The 21,183-nt window shown below is 42.4% G+C and overlaps 1 protein-coding gene and 1 non-coding gene across 4 annotated transcripts in view; one reads left to right on the forward strand and one right to left on the reverse strand.

Annotated features, from left to right (window-relative positions):
* Positions 1–21,183, reverse strand: part of slit1a (slit homolog 1a (Drosophila)) — a 125,419-nt gene that overhangs the window by 80,149 nt on the left and 24,087 nt on the right. The gene's annotated exons all lie outside the window — the stretch shown is intronic.
* On the forward strand, positions 11,197–11,299 carry LOC115434798 (U6 spliceosomal RNA). Its single transcript, XR_003937596.1, has one exon. It is a non-coding gene; the product is annotated as a U6 spliceosomal RNA (small nuclear RNA).

Here is a 21,183-nt window from a genome sequence, read left to right on the forward strand (position 1 = left end):
GATGCAGAAATTCAGTAGTATCTGTTTGTTTTTGTACATCTGCTTTATTATTTTTTCCCTTTTGAAAACTAATGTCAACACAAGTGCACCAAAACTTGTACAAACAGCTGGGGAAAATGTCTGCAATATGAAGGTACTAAGTAAAACTGCATGTCACTTCACTATATAGTCTCGGCTCTTTTGCAGTTAGCTTTCTCTATTTATTTATACAGACTTCAGGAAATAAGTCATCAAGCAGCATTATCTCATTTCCAACAGACCCCACGGACAGTCATAGCCGAGCGCTCATTTATATTTTTAACCCTGTAATGGCTTCTCTGTCTCTAAATGCTGAAAGAGTAGAAAAGAGGACGCATCTGGAGAGGGTTTGAGATTGATTCTGATGTTGAAAAACATGGCTAGCATAACACCCTCTGTCTCTCGCTCTCATAATACACACACATCCACAAACTGTCTCCTCTTCGATGGGACCTAAAGGGGATTTCATGGATGGACTCCACTCTAATCATCTACAGCTCAACAACCAATGAGAAACACACAGCGCTCCCAGACTGGAACACTCAACAACCACCAAGAGAAAACACAATGTCAGTGGAACTTATCAACTCCACATGAGAGCTGACAGACAGATACACATGCACACGCCCGCACATGCACACAAACACACACTGAGAATCCAGAAATAACTAGTTTTACTGTTGCCCACATCTCGTCTTTCACTGTAAATGATTCATGATGTCTGTGTGTATTTGTAGGCTTAAAAATCCCATATGAGCACATACATTTGGCTGTGCACTCTGCTGCCACCCGTGAAGCAAATGAAAGAGTTAACATAGTGAAGAAAGAGGGGAGAAAATCTATCCTTCCTTCCAGCTCTCGATTCACCCTAATTTCCCCCTACCATTATGTCTACTTGTGTTTCTCAGAGTGTCCAGCCCTTTCATTGGCAGTCAAGCTGAGTGATGGAGCAGGGCTTAGCAGCATCAATCATGACAAATGCTTACAGGCGCTATCAACTGACAGTGGGGTGTACGATACCATGGCTTTGCACACGGACACAGCCAAACCCCATTCATCTATCATGCTGTCTACCTGCTGGACAATAGGGGAAAAGTGTGAGAAGAACTGAACGGAGGGAAGGGAGAGTGAGGGAAAACATACCTCTCAACAGGTCCATTATCACTGCCATTACCTATCCCCTTTTAGCCAGCAGGCTTACACCGAGCTAGAAATAATGATCTCCATCTCTGAGAATAGCCTGGAAATCATTTTACAGATTGAACTAATGTTTTACACTAGGTCGAGACAGGAGTGCAAGGGAAGGAGACGGCAATTTAGAAGGACAACAAAGCCAATCTGGGTGGCTGCTTGTTCTCAGTCACAACAGACACAGTCAAACACACTCACACATACACACTGTGTGGTCTCACTAAACTGGTTAAAGATGCCTCTTTCTGAACGGCTGGCTACCTAAGTGGAAAACTGATCCCTAGGATCAGATGACAGCTTTTCCTGGAAGCGCTGGTCTGAGGTCAGTGTTATTGAGCCACTGTGATGACAGATCCACCACACCTAACCACAGGCAGCTGATACCAGATCAGAGGACTGTCACTAAGACACACACAGTCAGAAGCTATTTCAATCAACACATAAAGTGAACACAGTTCAAGACACTTAATCGACTCCATGCAGTTCGTAGAGGTGCAGAGTTGCATCAAGACACAGAGTGAGAAAATTCCAGGGAGAAAAAAAAAGAATGAAATGTAAAGAGGAGAATTGATAAATGCTGACCATATGAACCCTTGGATAGATCATGTAGTCTTTTTATCTGTCTTCCACTCTGTGTGGAATTCATTCGTAGCCCCCTCTATTCTCCCGACTCAACCTAATCAAGAGTGAAACCTCACAGTCATTACTTTAAGCGCTTGCAGTCCCAATAATTTATGAAAAGTATCGAATCAGACTGGATCGGAGGAGAGGAGAGGTCTAAGCCAGCCTTTCATCCCCGTGTCCAAATTCCTCTGAAAGAAAAACTTGAAATGTGGCACAGAAGAACATGACTTTAAAAAAGCCAGATACAGACTGAACAGAGAAACTTTTTTAAAGACAAAAAACTCCCATCAGATTATTGTTAAATAAAGCCACTCCTTTCTGCTTATCTGTACATTATAAAACACATAGCTGCAGAATTTCGCTGTGAAAACCTTACGATCAAATTGTTCTGAGTGGGAGATTTACTTGTCCCATGGTAGAGTAAAGAGAGGTGAAGTGATGGAACAATAAAGGCTGCAGGCTCTTCCCTTGGTTACCCACACTGCCTTCTGCTCACTGTGATGTATGAGGCAGGTGCATTGTGGTTGACATCAAGTCAACAAATCACCGCAGGCATGTATCACCTTATCTCAGGACACATTCACATTCACACAAACATACCCTCTGAGGCATGTATGCACATACATATAGTACTTTCACTCCCACACACACTTTATCTTAGTGCAGCAAGACAGCAATGTAATCAGCAGAAAGTCAGGCTTCTCATCGCCGTATCAGTGCTCTCAGGGCTTAACAAATTACACACTATAGGTGTCTGGGAGGTAGGTGAAGATAGAAACAGAAGGTGAAATAACACTTGTATGTGGTGTTGTACAGTGTTCCACAGATTTCACCTGCTATTAGAACACCTAAAACACTGTGCAAAAGTTTATTTCACCTTTAGCTTTATTGTTTTTGTGGGGTTGAAATGAGCAAACATATTTACTTCTCATTTTCTTCTTCAGATACTACAAGAGAATACAGAAAACATGTGTGCGGCTTTGAAAGAACCACACAAAAACTGAACTAAATGGGTTGTAAAGGTTAAAGTCACGATTGAGTGTGACCTTTGACCCCATGACATGAAGTAGCACAAACATTTAGAAACATCTGACATGTTGAATGAAACCTGGTCTTAAATATCAAAAGATTAATGGAATAAATCTCACATTTCCAGAGCCAAAGGGTTTAAGACATGTTAAGGGTGAAGGGAGGTAACACTAAATACTACAGCTTTGACTTATGGATCTGTTTTTTTCCCTGAAACTTTAGTTTTTTCTGCTGTACATACTTCCCATATGTCCAGTTTGGATCTTAATACAGAGACTGTGAAATGCATATGTGTGTCATTGGAACTTTACTAAACCAACAAACCTGATGTTGGCTGAGGACTTTTGCACAGTGCTGTATGTGGACATGTCATAGATTATCAAGAACTATTGTGATTTAATAAAATTATTGATTGGGTAAAAGTTGTACTAGGGAAATAAATGATTAAGCACTGAATGAATGAGAAGAAAAGACTGAAACAACTTCTCTCATTCACTATTAACTCCATATTCCTATAATAAACATCACATCATCATTATCAAGATTATGTTTTTTTATTTTATGTTTTTTAACGGAAGGTAAAAGTTTTGCAGTGCAGATATGTTATTTGAGGACAGATTCTAATAATTTCCTTCAACTTTCCTTCTGTTTCCCTCATGCCTTCACTACGATAAACCCTACCAGCATTAGAGCAAAGCAGTTAAAGATGACAAATCACAGTTCTTCCATGAAACTCTGGCACATAGTGATTTTAAGGAGGTGCACATCACATCAGATTATGATGCCGGTACATTGCTATGTGTGTATTCAAGAAAAAAAACAGCAGATGATGTCCAGAACAGGAAAGTATTCAGAAATAATATTTGGCTTTAGTTTTCACTCTTTTATCCTTAGGATTATTTTAGAAACTTCGTATCTTCATCTCTTCAGCCAGACTGCACTTCTCATCCCAGACAGCGTATTACATAAGGTGAAGGGTAACTTTTGGCCAGCTGACAGCTGCGTGTTTTAGTCGTGTACAGGTTTTTTAGAAGGAATGCTTCCTTCTGGTGACAGGTGTGTGTACATATCAGGGGTCAGTAAAGGCATTCATGAAGCTATGAATAAATAACTGCAGGGTCTTTGAGACTATGGAAATCTTCTATGAATATTACATGAGGCTGCCTACTGCTACACTTACCCTGGTGTCAGTCAAACTAACACACAACACATACAAAAAAAAAAAAAACTTAACAAATAGTGTATTTTATGTGATCACAGAGCATTCGGTGTGTATTGGATTATAATTTATTATGTTTAGGATGTAATTATTTGTTCTGTCTTAATTTTATTTTATTTATTATGTGTTTAGTTTGAGTCTTCACAAATCTTTGGTTAACCTTTTTTCTATCTGTAATATTATACACTTTTGTCGTACCATGTTTCCACATGTATCACTGCCTTCTTATTCACTGATTCACTGAATCTCACTGATTCTGACTTTATTGTGGGGTTTCATGGTTTTGGCACCTGAGAAAACTGGGACTACAAGTAAAAGAAGTAATGAAAGCGAATCAAACCCTCTGGCCTTTCAATTTCTGCTTCTTTTTCTGTCTGTGCTCTTCATTAACTTCACTGCATAAAGAAAGTCATTCCACAAGAGGTAACGGCCCAATACTTTTCAGAATCAATTTCATTAAGGCAGCAAGTCAAAACCAAACTCTATCCCATTGCACACATGTGTATGTGTGTGTGTGTGTGTGTGTGTGTGTATGTCTGTGTGTGTATAAGCCAAATGGCGGGATGGGTTCTCCGTCCAAACTAGAGGGGCAAGGCCTGAAACTGCAGAGGTGCTGGTTGCTAGGAGACAAAAGGTACCCAGCTGGAATTGCCTTGAGCCTTGAGGGTAGTGTGCATGTGTGTGCATTTGCAAGCATGCACGTTGTATGTGTGTGTTCTGTTTGTGAGAGACGTACTGAGGCTGGCAGAGGAAAGAGAGGACAATGGAGTTGGTCCCAGCTGTGCTGCAGTGGGTGGGAGTCGTCCTGAGAAAAAGAGCTTAACAATGGCCATCAGTGACTGCTCTGGATGTTTACTCTGTCCTCCACAGCGCTCTGGAATACCCTCATCCTCCCACACTGACAGCCCACATACAATGTAGGCAGAGGAGCGAGTGAAGCGAATCTTACAACCGCTATGTAATGACACACAAAGACAACAGTTTCAGCTCAGAGATATAGATGATCTGCTAACATGACCAAGACTTTTACATTTATTTCTTCATGGTTTTATGGCAGACCTCACTGTGAACAGTTTTTATTGGAACTACTTCTTTGGTTGAATAGAGTTCCAATAAAAATTGTTCACAGTGAGGTCTGTGGATTATCTTGACTAACCATGACACTGTTTCTGGAAAGATACATTACACTGGAGTGTTTTCATTTTTCAGTGTTTTGACTAAAACAAATTAAATTTTATTCAGCGACATTGAACATATATGCATTTGGAATATCAGAGCACATATTTACTATCCTCTGCAGGTAAAGAAAAAAATGTAGCTACTGAGAATTGTTTTCCATTATTCACCTCCAACTTCTCCCAAATATTTCACTCAGGCTCTACCTAAATGTGTTTAGAATACAACATTACCCACTTGCATTCCTTAAAATATTTTGTCTGTGTCACATATGGCCTGAAGGTGTGTTCATTAATGAGTAACTACCCTGGTATTATATGGTGCAGCAGCAGATGTGATCTGCAATGCTCTAGAGATAAAGATGAGGCCTGAGAAGACTGGGCTTTCAGGGTTAATGAACCCTCGTAGAGGTGCAGCCCTAGGCATGGATTATTACCACAAGGGCCGAACACACACACATGCACACACACACACACACACACACACCAACACACACACACACACACTCCCACAGACTGATGCTAAAGTCTCTTTGTCTACCTTGGTTGCACACTTGAGCTTTAATCATTAACATATTTTAAGCACTTCAAATGTGTATTATTCATAATTCATCCTAACACAACATTTTGTCAAAAACTGAACCTGAAAGGAAAGCCTATCCTAGTTCTGACAGAGTGAATCCAACACCATGCATGTTGAAATACTTAGATCCATCATCATTCACAAGCATTAGCATAAGACTGATTACTCCCCAGGGCTGTAAGTCATCTGTGTAGACTGAGTAATGAATGGATGCCAGTACAGTTAGCACAGTGTCGCTGGCCAGATGAGGCCAATAACTTCAGATAAATGACTGAAACAATGACAGCGATGATGGATAAGAGAGAATACAGTGGCTTTTGTTCAGTATGTGTGAACACTGAATTAGGTCCATTCTTTCCCATTAAACCAACATCCTAGTGTGCTTGCTTGTGTAATCACGCCTTTGACAGCATGTGTTTTTGTGTGTTCTTGAAAGCAACTTCTGGATCGTTTTATTGCCATAAGTTCTGCATGGATGCCGATGCATAGCCTGGGGCTGAGGGCATGCATATTTGTGGCATGCATGTGTGTATGTGTTATAGAGACTGGTAGCCCCTAAGGAAGCTACATCTCACAAAGCCATCCTGGCACTCACAAGAGGACTCGCTGCCAGAGCAGAGGGCATGAAATTAAAACTCACCACCGAGCAAAGAGGGAGAGAAAAAGTCAGAAGGATGTGGGAGAAGAGGCAGAGGGGGAGAAGAGAGGGGAGGTGGCGGAGAAACAAAGGATAATAAAGATGCAGAGAAGGACAGCTCACAATAGGCTGGCAATATAACATCGCCCAAGTCAAATAGGGGAAACAAAAGAAATTTGCAGTGGCAGAATGAAATCTGCTTTGTATTAATGATGCCTGCTGTGATTCTTCAACAACATATCTGCTTAAAAAGAAAAAGGAGTCTGACAAAAAGAAAACCCTCTGGAAAAAAAAAAATACAAGACAGGCCATCAACTTTTCTGAGGTTTAAGAAAAAGTGCAGCTGACCCTCAGAGCTTCAAGTCATATATCATCATATGTGTTGACTTTCCTTGTTGCCAGACATACATTTGGTTTGTGTTTCTTGTGATAGCAATAGATCACCCCCCCACACACACACACTGGTCCAGACCTAATCAACACTGCGGCTGTGCACAGATCTATAACCTACACACACACACACACACACACACTGTGCTGAATGTATAGCGTCCTCTCTACTATTTTCAACTCTGACCTCTAGAATGAACAGGAGGCCCCAAGAGGCTATGATGGATTTGCCAGACACCGGGAGTGTGTATGTTGGTGCGTGTATGTTCGCATTCGTACGGTTACCTGACAATGCTATATCCTGTATCTGAACTTTAGTATTTATTTTCATTGGTATACTTTGCTGCTATGTGTAAATTGTACCCTAAGCAAGCACCTTAAGACAGTTATACAGAAAAGATGTTTACTAAGAAAATATACACATTCACATATACACTGAGATACAAATACACACACGCGGCTGGGAACAGCCAAACGGATGTCCTCTCCTCGAGGTTCTATCTCACCCTAGCCATGACCTTTGACCCTGGCTCTGTGACTGAGGCTGGGAGGGCTCTGAGCGTGACCGATCCATTAGACTCCTCTGACAAGGATGAGGATGACATCTGAACCCCCAGAGGCCGCAGAGGGAGGTAGACCCGGACCAGGAGCAGGAGGGGGACTACTGAAAACCAGGGAGAAGGTTGTGTATGTGTGTCTCAAAACAAAGTCTGAACTATGAACACAGAGAACATGTTTTCTCCCGTAGCAATGCGCATTTGAAGCAACCCGGCAAATCCACCGAAGTCTTCTGAATCTTAGAAACAACATGGACTTTTATCCGACTGTACAAAGTCACATAAAAATTCAGCAACTACTATAACAGCCACAGTGATTTTATTTACAAATGTGTGAAAGAAAGCATGTATGAGAGTTACAACTTAGAAAGGTCATGAAGATAAGGTCAAAGCAAATACAAGGTAACTTTACAATATTGAATTTTCACCACTCAAGGTTACTTTTTAAGCAATAAAGAGGCAATATTTCAATGTATTACTCAGCAACACTATTAGTCACACAAAAAAAAAATTGTGACTAATACTATTTCCAGCTTTGACCATTATGAACTCCACTGCGGTTTGACTTAATTTGAGGTTTGCTGCTTGACGATTAAACAGGATGTAGTTATTCTAGAGCAGTTAAATGCATGCTGGGCAATTGCTGCAAACTCCCACGGAAACATGCATACAGTAAACACGCAGAAAAATCCCATTCTGCCTTTACAAATCAGATGGGATGTCAACAAAGTGTAAAAGATTGCGTAGATGCCTTAGTGTAAACTTGAAAAGAAAGACCTTGGGAGGAAATAAAGATAGGAATTGGAATGGTTGTGTGAGGGAGGAGGTGGGGAAGCTGGAGAGATGAAGGAAAGGAGAGGAAGAGGAGGAGGAGGAGGAGAATGGGATCTTAAGGATGAGCGAGTGAGAGTGACAACCCTGTCTGGAATGTCTTTGTCTGCATAAGCTAATATTTACTCTTGGATTTTGCTTTTCCCCTTCTCTTATTTACTATTGACACAGTGGAATAAAAAGGCAGATAGTCATTGGGTTACCTAGTAGCATGAATTTTGTGCATGCATGCATGTGTGTGTGTGTGTGTGTAACCAGCAGGTTCCCAAGCAGCAGGTGGTAAGCAGAGGCAGTACCGAGTTTAGGAATCTTGTTTGCTGCTCAAAAGTTGCCGCTTCCCTCTCATTAACCCTGCTAAGAACCGCAAACACATGCCAAACATGCATCCGAAATGTGTGTGCAAATGTGTTTTGGGTGTGTGAGCCACAGACATAGAAGACAGGGCAAGAAAGGATGGAGACATACAAACTCCTTACACATGGTGCCAAGATCCCATCCACCTCCAACCCCTCTCCCCCTCCCCTCACTCTTCTCCCCACCCGGGGAGTCAGGGGTTACGGCAGCCTGGGTGTCTGCCTGAAGGCCAGTCTCACAGCGGGCCAGTCATGGAGGCGGCACTTTGATGTCTTTGTGGCGAGACTTTGTGCCTCATGTCCACGCTCATTAACTCTGTCAATGACAGATCAATGTGAGCCTGCTGAATGCCGCACAGACTCGAAACTACACCCGATTTACCATTCTGTATCTGTGTCTGGTCTGGCCTTGGCATTGCTCTAAAAACAACAACAATACGCTAAAAGACACAGAGACTGACCACTCATGATAGTATCCATTTATGAGGAGTTTCCCCCTCTCACAAGCAGACTAATGCAAGGAGGATATTGCTTCACTTAACACCGGCATCCTGACTTCCTAGAGCTTAGTGCTTGCAGACAGCAGTCACATCTCCACCTCCCATTAACATCCTGCACTTCTGTGTTTAATGATCGGAAGATTGCAGCCCTGCTATCTTTTTGCACCTTCACGTCAGTCAGACAGATGAAGTCGACCAGAGAGCGAAAAAACATGAGAGCTGTTCATGCTCGTCTCTCACAATATGACCTACATTGTCAAGTTTTAGCACTTAGCACCTTCAAACGACTCCTTGTCTCCGACTGCTGTCTCTCTTGTCTCATTTTAACTCCCACTCCATCATGATTTTTACTGCTTTGGCCTGATTCTTGATGGCCTGTCCATGTAGGAAGTGACTGAAAAGAGAGTCTTTATTGTAATCTGTCTGGGAGTTTTGTAGAGTTAAGACAGAATAAGCAATCGGTTTTCACAGTTTGCTCTGAAACTGAGCGGAATTACAGAAAATTAGGGGAAAAAAAACTTAAATTTCACAGTTTCATGCTTCGGTGAGGTGGGAAATTTCATGTGTTGTGTGAGTATTGGAAACAGATTTAGTGAATAATAGATGATTAAGTGGAATTAAATGTGTGTCTACATTTTTGGAGGAGTCTGCAGTGTTTCTTAAATTAACTGAAGACATAAACATGAATGCCAAATTAGATGGGAAATGTCTGACAAAGTGGAGGAGATTGAAAAAGCAAGAATTTTCAGACATTTACCTGCAATTCAGGGGCCAAAGCTATAGTAAGCTTCATCTTTTTTCAGATATCTATGGTTATATCAATCAGCTCTTCAGTCACTTCCACTTTAAACATACCTTTCATCACAGAACGTGTATGTATTTTAGGTCATACTAAGATAATAGCTTGTTTTACACAGCATTTCTGTTCAGGGAATATTTCGCCTTTATTCCAGAACGACGTCGGTGTAAACCAAATGGTGGGATCAGGTGGTCCCACCTCTGTCACAGCTCTGTAATGCCTCTGGAGGTAGTAACAGAGTCATGATAAAGGTGGAATCATGATTCCAAAATGCTATGTAAAAGGTAGGGATGAGAATCGTTAAGAATTTAACGATTCCATTATCGATATTGCTTATCGATCTGATTCCTTATCGATTCTGTTATCGATTCTCATTGGGTGAGGGAATAAAAGAGTGCAAATGGGTGTGTTTGCATTAACTGTCTTTTATATTTCCATCTCTGCACAGAAAATACAACATATACAGTATGTACAAATAATAAGAACAGATGACGCCAGCCCGGTTCGGGGGGGGGCACACATGACGTACAGTGAAAGTGAAACTAAAGACGCTTTACTAATTCCTCTATTGCCGCATTTCAAGTATGTGGAACTGGTTCGACTCGGCTCAGCTTGTCTCCCGTTGTTGTGCATCTCATTCCCTTTCCCTTCTTACCTTCGGAAACTTGTATTTGAGGAGTTACGACGTTTGTTGCCCACACCGGAACCGGCCCGGTGTTCACTCTGCCGCTACGTTCACAAGACTCCACTAAGTAGCATATCAAATACGTGACATTCCTGTAAATGATTCACATGCTGTGGACAAATGTTTGAGGAAATTGGAGGGATTCCACCCTTTTGAAGACATGGAAGCTTTGCAAGTGTTCCAAGTAAGTGGACCTGGTGTCATCTTTTTAGACCGTTTCTGCCTCAGCGCCATGTTGGCTACGTTCTGATCAAAACAATGCAGTGTACATGTGACATCATCGTGCATGCACAACGAAGGCAGAATCAATAAGCAGAATCGTTAAGCACGCAGGCAAATGATTCCAAGGAATCGAGCCACTGAGAACCGGTTCCCGATTCCCATCCCTAGTAAAAGGAACACCTTTTGTTCCGCAACCAAGGTGTCACTTCTGATAATGTATTATGTGTGTGACCCCCAGCTCCAGGGGGATTTAAAAATGAGCATGGGCAGTGTAGAGTAAACAAACATATCAACGCAACCAGAAAGAAACCAAACTGGGGAGACAACGCTGAGATCCAGGAACTGTTGTCACTTTGGGCAGAGGACTCTATCCATGCTAACACATGTACGCTAACACATGTACTTAAATGACAATGATACAGAGTAGATTAGCATGGCCACTTGCATAAAGATGACATGCCAAACTGTGAAGCATTCCTCATTTTTTCTGGAATTTCCCATTGTGGGACATATAAAGGCATATTTTACCTTATCTTATCTTAACATTTGTGGAACGGTGAAAGACAGGCTGACTCTGGACAGGTTAGCAACACCGCTACTCTCGGGGTATTTCTGATGCGCAAGTTATATGTCACTATACGCTACGCTGCGTCATCGCCCCTTTGATTTCAGAACGTAGGTCGGCTGTGTAAAAGTCCAGCCTGTCTCACCTCTGTTACTCCTTTGACTTGGCTGTGGAAATCAGTCAATGGTGGTAAAAAGGTGGGATCAACATCTCACTATTTTTCCAGGATCTCTGTGTAAAAGTGTCTAATGATAACTAAAACAACAGGCACAATCTTTTTGACAGGACAGAACAGGATCTTGATGACTAATACTAATTCAACTTTTAGCCCTCAGCAGTTAAAATTACACCCACAGTCCTTATCTCAAAGAACTAGCTTCAAAGACACGGTTGTCCATCAAGGTGGAATAAAATATTTGTTATTTTTTCTCATGAAATGATTGTGACAATGTGATATACTCTTGATAGATCACTGTACCTAGTCAAAGGTGAATACTGATATGTGAAAACAGGAATAAAAAGAGGGATGTGTCTGAAAACAAAATTATTATGACTTCATGGGAACTGTGTGCTTAACAGTGCCGGCTACAACTCTACTCATATTTTCTTTTTTGATTTTCTGAAAATTGGGTTAAAATTGTTATACACTTGGATCAAAACCTGCCTAATCATATGCTTATTGTTCTGCCTTTAGCTGCTAATTTCTCATTTCTCATACATTTCAACCACATCATCTGAAATCTGCCTGAAAACAGATGAAATTCCATAGGTTTATCACACATCATCTACGTACCCCCCACACAGGCTTTACTGTATACACACCACATGTGCATACACACAAGGGTTCTCACATGGTAATGCATATACACACACAAAGCCTGATGCCCGCAAACACACACAGCCATAGAGATCATCTGTACTGTAAATATTTAAAAAGACTATTCCTCTGTCTGTAATTAAAACCACTGCAGCATTCCACAGCAGTATCCCCTACCATCAACCCATTTCTTGCTCTCTTTCCGTCTCCCTCCACTCTTGTTCTCCTCTTCCTTCCTCCATTTTGACCTTTGCTTCAGTTGCCTAGAAATGGGATGTTTGAAAATCTTCCAAAAACAATGAAACTGTGGGAATCCTCTGTGCGACAACTGCCCTCTCCTTGACACCCATGAATCCCTCGCTCCCTCATAATCACTCCACCGCTACCACACACACTACCGCCGTCTCCGCCTCTCATTTCCACTCACAGCTCATCTAGAATGGCACTGGTTCATTTACCGTTGAGAGAAAGTAAAAGGTCAGGTTTTGTCTGAAAGGTAGGCAAGCTATGTCTCCTGAGGAGAAGCTGCCTTTCCTGAGAGAAGTAATGATATGTTAGGACAGCCCGCAGAGCAAACACAGGAACCGTGAGTCAGCGCCACACACTGTTTGGTTACAAAACTCAAGGATTCTGTCGTGCCTGGGCCTGCGGGAATATCAGGGGTAAATCCTTTCCCTGCTCTGCCGCTTCCTCTCATTAGAATCTGCCCAAATCCTGCCTTTATCACTATGTTTGCTCTGCTGAGCTCACTAATACTCTCCAGCTTCTCTCACAAGGTAGGTGTTTATATGCATGTGTGTGCGTGTGTGTTTGGTTTGGCCTGCACAGTAATGCTTCCCATCCCTTCACCATCAACACGGATGGAATGCAGAGTGTAATGCGACAGTGGCATGAGACTAGGAACACACACTAAGAAATTCACAACACAGACATGTTGGAGAAAAGGGAAGCAACAGCATATTCATCAGCTGTCATTGGTTATGGATTCATTCAGTTCGGTGTCAAAAGGTCCCAAGTTGATTCGATTTCTGATTGAGTTTGAGTGGAACATCGAGGGATATTTCTATTAGAATATCAGTGCTTGGAGATGTAAACGAATCTCAGGGAATATTAAATTGTACAGGGGTGCATTATTAAAAATATCAATTTACATTAAGAGTTGAGAACAAAAATTGAGCTGAAACAGTTACATTAATATACTTTTTATCCATAATGACCGACAAGTGCTTTCTTTATTACAGAGGTAACTAATGGGGTTAATGCTTAACTACAGGAAAAACACATGTTAAAAAAATCAACCTCTTAATTGTATTCATCTGTATCAGACCAGTCCAATGAAGATGGACTTGAGTCAGAAAATTGATTGTTGAAATCCAAGCCTTCTATAGATGTGTGCGCGTGGGTTTGTATGTGTGTGTGTGTGTATGTGCAGTTGTAAACAAGCACTTTTCATGAAGTGGAGTCTATGGAGAGCTGCTCTCATTTCAGACATCATTTATTTATCAGCCCCCTGTGTGGGACAGACGTACACAGTCGCACACGCGCAAGCAGTGACAGAAATTCTGCAGTTTATTCCATCACGCACCAGCGATCAACCTCATTCCCTCACCCTTTCCTCCCCCCACCCTCAATCCCTCCCTTCTTCCTTCCTTGAAATCGATGGAGTGTTTTGTCACCCAATGCTGCGTTTCGTGCAATATTCATCTGAAGAAAAAAGCTCATCTCACACTCAATGAATTTTCATAAACTCTGTTCGGCACTGATTGGTAAATGAAAGGCTACAGGCTTGACACACATGCACATATGGGTACACACACATACACACATCAACAACCCCATTATCCAAGCGTCAGGCAGGGGCTTTGTTTTGTACTATTGGAATCTGACAGTGATTTATGGAGAAGGGGAGTCACACTACACCCTGATACACACAGCGACACAAAGCAAGGTTACTGGCCCAAACACGGGCACAAAGAAAGGTTACTGCTCCACCAACAAAGCCACACTGACAGCAGTGCACACTGTGGTCCGGGGTCAACACCACATCAATGAAGTCCAACGGATGAATTCTGCCGACCCACTAAATGAATGCTTTCAATAACTTGTTTTGATGAATTCCATGAATATGAATCTCTTTGGCTCTTCACTCAATGATTCCTTAATGACTCTTCCGGAAACTGCGTGAGGTCTGAAAAGAAGCTAATCTGACTCTACCGATGTCATACTGAGTCCAAGTTTATGTGCCAGTTTTTTGAGTCATTTTCTGCTGCATTACCACTGCGGTTTTGTCAGAGCGGTGAACCCTGCGAGGCCAGACACACCCTGCCTCTAAGCACAGGTATGCCCTTTCTAGTGCCAGGCTTTTTTTTCCCCCTTCTTTTCCTTCTGTGTGGGCATGTCAGATCCTTTTTTTTTATATCTGCTATCAGTTACAGCTCAGGTGAGGACACAGCATTCCTCCCGACTCATTATGAGTGATGAGAACACAAGGTAGCAGTTTAGCTGTAAATCTGCAACAATTTTAGCTCCACGGGTTGGTTTTGGAACACACACATGCAGACACTGCAGGAAGAAAACCAATTCCCGAGGGAATACTTTTTCTATATAGCAACCACAGAGCTTTTTGCAGCACAGTGCAAATTCCATGCTAGATGCTAGTTTGTTGTTACTCACATTCTTCAAATTTAGACAGCTGTGATACTCCGTCTTGTAATGTCAGCACACCCAGGAAAGAGGAGGAAGTCATAAAGGGGAGAGTGACAGACAAGCAAGGAAAACAAAAGCCGGCCTGTTGTATTTGTTGAAAAGTTGGTCAAAGTCCTCACAATACGAATTGATGACTCACAGGCATCTTACACAGTGACAGTGAGTCATCTTTAATGAAGCTTAATTTAGGGTAAAACACTCATTGCTGGTTTTGCTCTAGGGCCTGAGGGATGCAATGCAGAACCTAATGATATCAGAGAACAGGCCTTTGCAGCCTAATCACCCAGTCACACGGACTTTGTGGGGCATATTGTCGAGGCACAAAGGGAAAGAATGAGAGACGGAGAGAAAGAAGGACAGAGATAGAGAAAAAGAAGACGAGGGAGAGAGAGAGGGGAAGAGAGTTGAGAATGGGTCTCATTTGAATAAGAGCTCATTTTCTAAAAATGTTCATCTCCGTTTTGCTCATTTCACCACTTACTCTCTTGGTAAGTGCCTCAGCTTTGGCAACAATAGTAAAGGTTGTGTGCGTGTACATGTAAGTGTGTGTGCGTGTGTGTGCGTGTGTATGTGTGTGCATGTTGGTTGAGGTTTATGAAAGCCACTCCAGGGCTCTTCAAGGCCTCCCAGCTACAGCCAGCTTTGACAATTCAGGATAGGAATTCAGTGGGGAGGTTGACAAAGAGGGTGTCCCCTGGTGTGTGTTTTACAGAATGAGTGAAACACACAGTATAGATGGAAAGAGAGAGAGAGAGAGGCAGAGAGAGCAGGTGTGCCTGAAACTGTATTGACAACTCAAAGGCACTGGTCTATTCAGCTCTGTGTAATTGCCATTACAGTGGCTGCTTGTTTCTTTAATTTCCTATTTGGAGGGATACTGCAGCTCTTGTGTTACACATTAATTATGTTTTCTGGGATCCCATTTCGGCCCCTCCCCCTCCTTGTTGAGTGACAGCTCGGCTGCCTCCTGGCCCAGCCTGGCTCGGAGCAGAGGAGTGGGTGACTGAATAGGCTGATAAATGGGGAAGGAGGGGTTTGTCACACCCTTCCCTATTGTAAAAGCCCTGTCACGCCTGACCCTTAACCAAACACACACACAGGCTCCCACACACACATGCATACATTGACAGCTAACAATCCCGTGTGTGCGCAAATGTAGTCACACACACCTTCACATCACCTCTGTCAGCCCTGACCCCATACCAAATACCCTGGCTCCCCCCAGTATCCAAGGTGACCAAATGAGGCCCCAACGATCTCCTAGCAACCAGGGAACAATGAGCTCCAAGGAGACGGAATGGCTTGAGCAAAGGGCAGGCTATTCTCTGGAGATGGAGGGAGAAATGGAGGGATGGGAGCAAAAGGGGAGAGGAGGGGATGAGGGGTGATGGGAATGGTGTTAGAACACATCTTTAACCGCGTCACAAAGAGGTTGCCTGCCTGGGAAACAAGGCTGTGCTTCTCTAACCTTACTGGTCAACTCAGCTCACAGTGACAACACAGGGGGAAAAAAAACTATTTGACTTCTACATTTTTAGGTCAATCAAATCCATATCAGCACAAAAAGATGAAGCAAACCTAGGAGGAAACTCAGAAAGGCAACATAGAGAACAGTAAAATGTTATGTAATATACTGTTCCATTCTCGACAATACAGACATCTGTCAAACTTCAGAAATGTCTCTGTTATTCTAAACAGACTAACTTAGAACTGACACTGTTATGACAACTTCTCCCTAAGATAAGTCAAGGAAACTTTTAACTAACTCGATCATTGCATTCCAATGCTTTGACTTATTATAGCCCTAAATTTCTGTGCTTGGAAGAGTGTGTGTGTTAACAGACATTTATCACTATCTTTCAGCTTTCTATATCCAGAAACACAGGTAAGAGGGTTGAATGAGGGTGAGATTGCCGAGGGCCCAAACGCAGCACAACAACACTCAGCCAATTCAGTCTCCATAGAAACTATTAGGAGCTATACTATTAAAAGACGAAGGAATGAAAAGTCAAACCTGCCCAGATAACTGCCTTGCGCTGTAATGATTTGATTGAGATATTTATCACACATCCACCTTTGATGAGGCTGCTGCCGTTATCTCCTGCCAAAGCTTCTGGCAGTAAGAACAACTCCTGAAAGATGTTTCTTTTGTTTGCAAAATTGACACTCCCTTGCACTAAACATGCAAAGATGTTTTACCAATTAACTGGGAGAGAGCTAAGCAAGTGGACGGGATGAATGAGAGGAAGCTGGGAGAGGAAATAAAATGAGTAAAATGTTGAGGAAGTGTGTGTGGTGGCGAGGGGGGCTGTCGGGCACCAGTCTGTTAACTTGTTCATGTGAAAACCCTTTGTTAGTCATGAATGGCCTCTGCTCTTTTACAACAACTTTATGAAGTGGAACCTGGGCATATCCTCTCTGCTCTGTGTACATACCCACAAAATGTCCCCTTTTTTCTTGCCTTTTTACCTTCATTAATATAGATTACCTTAAGAGCAGGCCTAAACACAGCCACAGAAATGGGAAAGATGCCAAAAAATGTAGTAACTGAGCCTTGTGTGCATTATATTGTGGATTTTGAGGAATTTTGATAAGCATAATGTTTTCTTTTTTTCCTCAAACTTAAGACTAAAATAATGAATGTATTTGAATAACTCACCAATGGTCCAGTAATAAAGAATAATGCTCAGTTGCAGGCCCATAACCACACACAGTGTAATGGGTCTAGTCAAGTGACCAACACAATAAGTCAGACATAATCCTCGTCTGGGGGTCTAATGAAGGTGTCAGGGGGAGGGAGCAATAATGGTGCGTGGCTAGGCGTTACGGGATTAACCATCGTGCACACACATATGCATAGATTGGCTCAGGAGGATTTAAAAGAGTTGGAAAGGCAGGATATAACTAAAGAGCATCAGTCTTTGTTCAAATACCCCTCTCTCATTCTTTCTTTGTCCCTGGATGCGACTTATTCAGATGGCAAAATTTATGAAGTGTTGACACACTCGGGGAGAAAGCAGAGAAAAAAAAATGTTGCATGACTGCCATTGATTTCTGGCCTTATACCATAGTGCTGCTTAAAACATCTGACCTTGTGTGGCCTGTAAATATCAGAAAAGGTCTCGGGGATAATGTATTGGACAGAGGAATGCTATAACTTACACAGACTATAATGATTTGCCCCTTGCTTGACAGGATTGTGCATCTTGGTGTCTGGTGGAGGCATTCATGGGAAAAGTCTGCATCTTCAAGCTTAGTTGGGTTGACTTACTCCTTCCTCAGAATGCAAGCCACAATTAGAGATAGATGGTGCAGATGGTCTTGGAGGGAAAACAATAGGTAGGAGTGTTATGTTATTATTGTTATTACTGATGTGAATGCAAAGGTCACAGTTCAATCAGTAGCTCTATTTTTTCATTCTCTAACACCGGAAGCCTGTTTAAGGGTAAGTGTTACATCTGAGCAATGTTTTAGTTGTATTTTAGCTGTAGGTTAGACATGGATGGATGGATGGATGGATGGATGGATGGATGGATGGATGGATGGATGGATGGATGGATGGATGGATGGATGGATGGATGGATAGATAGATAGATAGATAGATAGATAGATAGATAGATAGATAGATAGATAGATAGATAGATAAATAGACAGACAGACAGACAGACAGACAGACAGACAGACAGACAGACAGACAGATAGATAGGCCACGTTTCCACTACGTGGTATTGGCTCAACTTGACTCGACTCGACCTTTTTGCGTTTCCATTACGAAAAAGGACCTGGAATCTGGTACCCGGTACTAGTTTTTTGGTATCACCTCCGCCGAGGTTCCAGGACTGGGGACCAGATACTAAAAGGTGATATGTAAACACTGCAGACCACTGATTGGTCAGACAGTTGTCTCTGTGATCCACCGTTTTACAAAAAACAGATGCGGAAGTTGACAGTAAATATAGCACGATAGGTTAATCCATATGATGACAACCCGCAAAACTACACCATGGTTTGTTGAGGAGGTTCAGACGTAAAAATTCAGCATGAGCTTGATGAGACAACATGCAACGAGCGAGTTTATCAGCAACTCTCTGAGCAGACGACACAGAAGTAACACGCCACATTGCTATGATGTCCAGGTACTGTAAAGTTGGTAGAATCCTATAATGGAAACGGTCTCCAGAAATAGGACCTGGTACCCGAGTCAAGTCAAGCCGAGTTGAGTCGAGTCGAGCCAGTTCCACATAGTGGAAACGCGGCAATAGATTGATAGATAAGCTTTATTTCAGACTCATGGGCCACATTAAAAAGCAAACAGATTAATACAAACACAATTAAAAAGAAAATTAAAAAAGAAGCATACGTTTGACTTGAAAACATACATTTGACTTTACAGTCTTTCTGTTTTAACCCTAACCCTAAACATAAGCTCCATGATGAATCCAGATGTTAAAGAGCTAACAACATCAAAGAATTTCCATTTCTGACTGTGTTTTTTCGAGATGGGAATGCTATATTTAAAAAAAATAAACTACCGGTCAACCTCGCGCCACAATCCAGTGCTGGTAATATCCACTCCATTAATACCAGCACCAACAACATCCCCTCCAGCCATCAGCTTGATCTCTACATGAAAGAGACTGCAAGCTCATTACCACAGCCTGGAGCTCATCGGGGCCTCCTGTCCCCAGGCCCTTTATAAGCCAGAGAGGATGAAGAAATTTGACCAGGGGAGACGAAGTAGAGTACAGAAAGCCATCTCATACAGGGTTTGCCATCCAGGCAGCCAGGTGTTAAAGGTGCAGATAAGACACAAGAGAGGAAGTAATAGAGTGGGAGGAATGGGAAGCGATAAGGAAGGTAGGACAAGGTAGGGAGGAAGTGAGGTACAGTTAAAGGGCCAGGGGGGGATGATAAAGGGTAGAGGGGGAAAGATGGCAAAGGGAGGGGGGTGCCTCTGCTCCTATCTCTGTTCGGTGTTTCATCCTCCGTAGGGCCCCAGTGTGTCACCCCAGCCTCCTCCAGCAGAGTCCGGCTTTGAAGTGATAATGGGGCTTTTGGCTAATGCTCCACTGCAGGTGCCCCCGGCTCCCTCGCTCACTCTGTCTCCCAGCACGGCCACATAGATGAGAAGAGATGAGATTCCTTTCAAAGTCTACAGATGAGGCCAATCTTTCTTCTCACTGCCTCTCTTTCTTCTGCCAACACCACTTACTCCAGCCCCATACTATTTATTGCTACCACACACTATTTATTGCTGTCACTCTCAGTTCCCCCTCTTGCTCTTGAATTCTATCCACTCATCTCACTCTCCATCTATTTATTTGATTGAATTGCAGCGCTACATTGGATTTTGGAGGCAAGATTTTAAAAGAATTGAAAAAACAATTTAAAGTTACAGGGGGAAAAAAAAAAATCAACTTTTGGGACTGTATAAATAATAAATATGCTCAAAACAAAATACCTATAAGATGAAATGATTTCAAAATGTGCTTTATATTCCTCTCCTACCCCACCTTCCTTTCTCTTTCACTGCTTTCCTCTCTTTCATCCGCTTTGCTTTCCAACTGTGCCTCCTATCTGTCTCAGACTCCCTACTTCTCAATCAATATTCAATACTTCCCTCCTCTTCACTCCCTCTGAGGTGTCAGATTGGTGTGACTGCAGGTCCTGCTCCAGTTATAATGCACAACAGGTAAACACACACACACACACACACACACACAGTCTCACACTCATTTCCGAAGCTTTGTTTGGGTGGGGCAGGTGTGTGTGAATGTGTAGCTCAAACAGCAGGGAAGGGGAATCAATTCCATCCCCAGCGGCTTCCTGTTATGGTGTGCAAAGCTGAGAAGGAAAAGCTGTGCCGGTACTGAAAAACATACTGCATCGCACCAAAAAATATCACCATAGTAGGTACTGACAAACACACTCTGGGCTAATGAGATCACTGCTTCCTGCTGTGATATCAGCAGGAGAGTATAGGAGACAGACAATATTGGAAACAGATAGACATCTGTACTGGAATTCAGCTTTTCCTCTTCGCTGTGCTCACCAACCCTTGCATGGCTCAGTATGCTGTTTTAGTGGAATGTGGGCAGTTCACTTACCTAGGCAGACAAGTGTCTTTTGTTTACTGAAAAGTAGGATGGCAGGGGAGTGTGGTGCAGGGATACAGAGGGGAAAAAAAGTTCTTGTTGGGTTTCATATTTAAAATCTGAAAAAGTTGCATGTGTAAGTTTTATTTGCATGTCCTCTGTCTTCTTCCACTGTAGAATGTGCCTG

The sequence above is a fragment of the Sphaeramia orbicularis genome, chromosome 15 (genome assembly GCF_902148855.1).
Source record: "Sphaeramia orbicularis chromosome 15, fSphaOr1.1, whole genome shotgun sequence".
NCBI classification, from domain to species: domain Eukaryota; kingdom Metazoa; phylum Chordata; class Actinopteri; order Kurtiformes; family Apogonidae; genus Sphaeramia; species Sphaeramia orbicularis.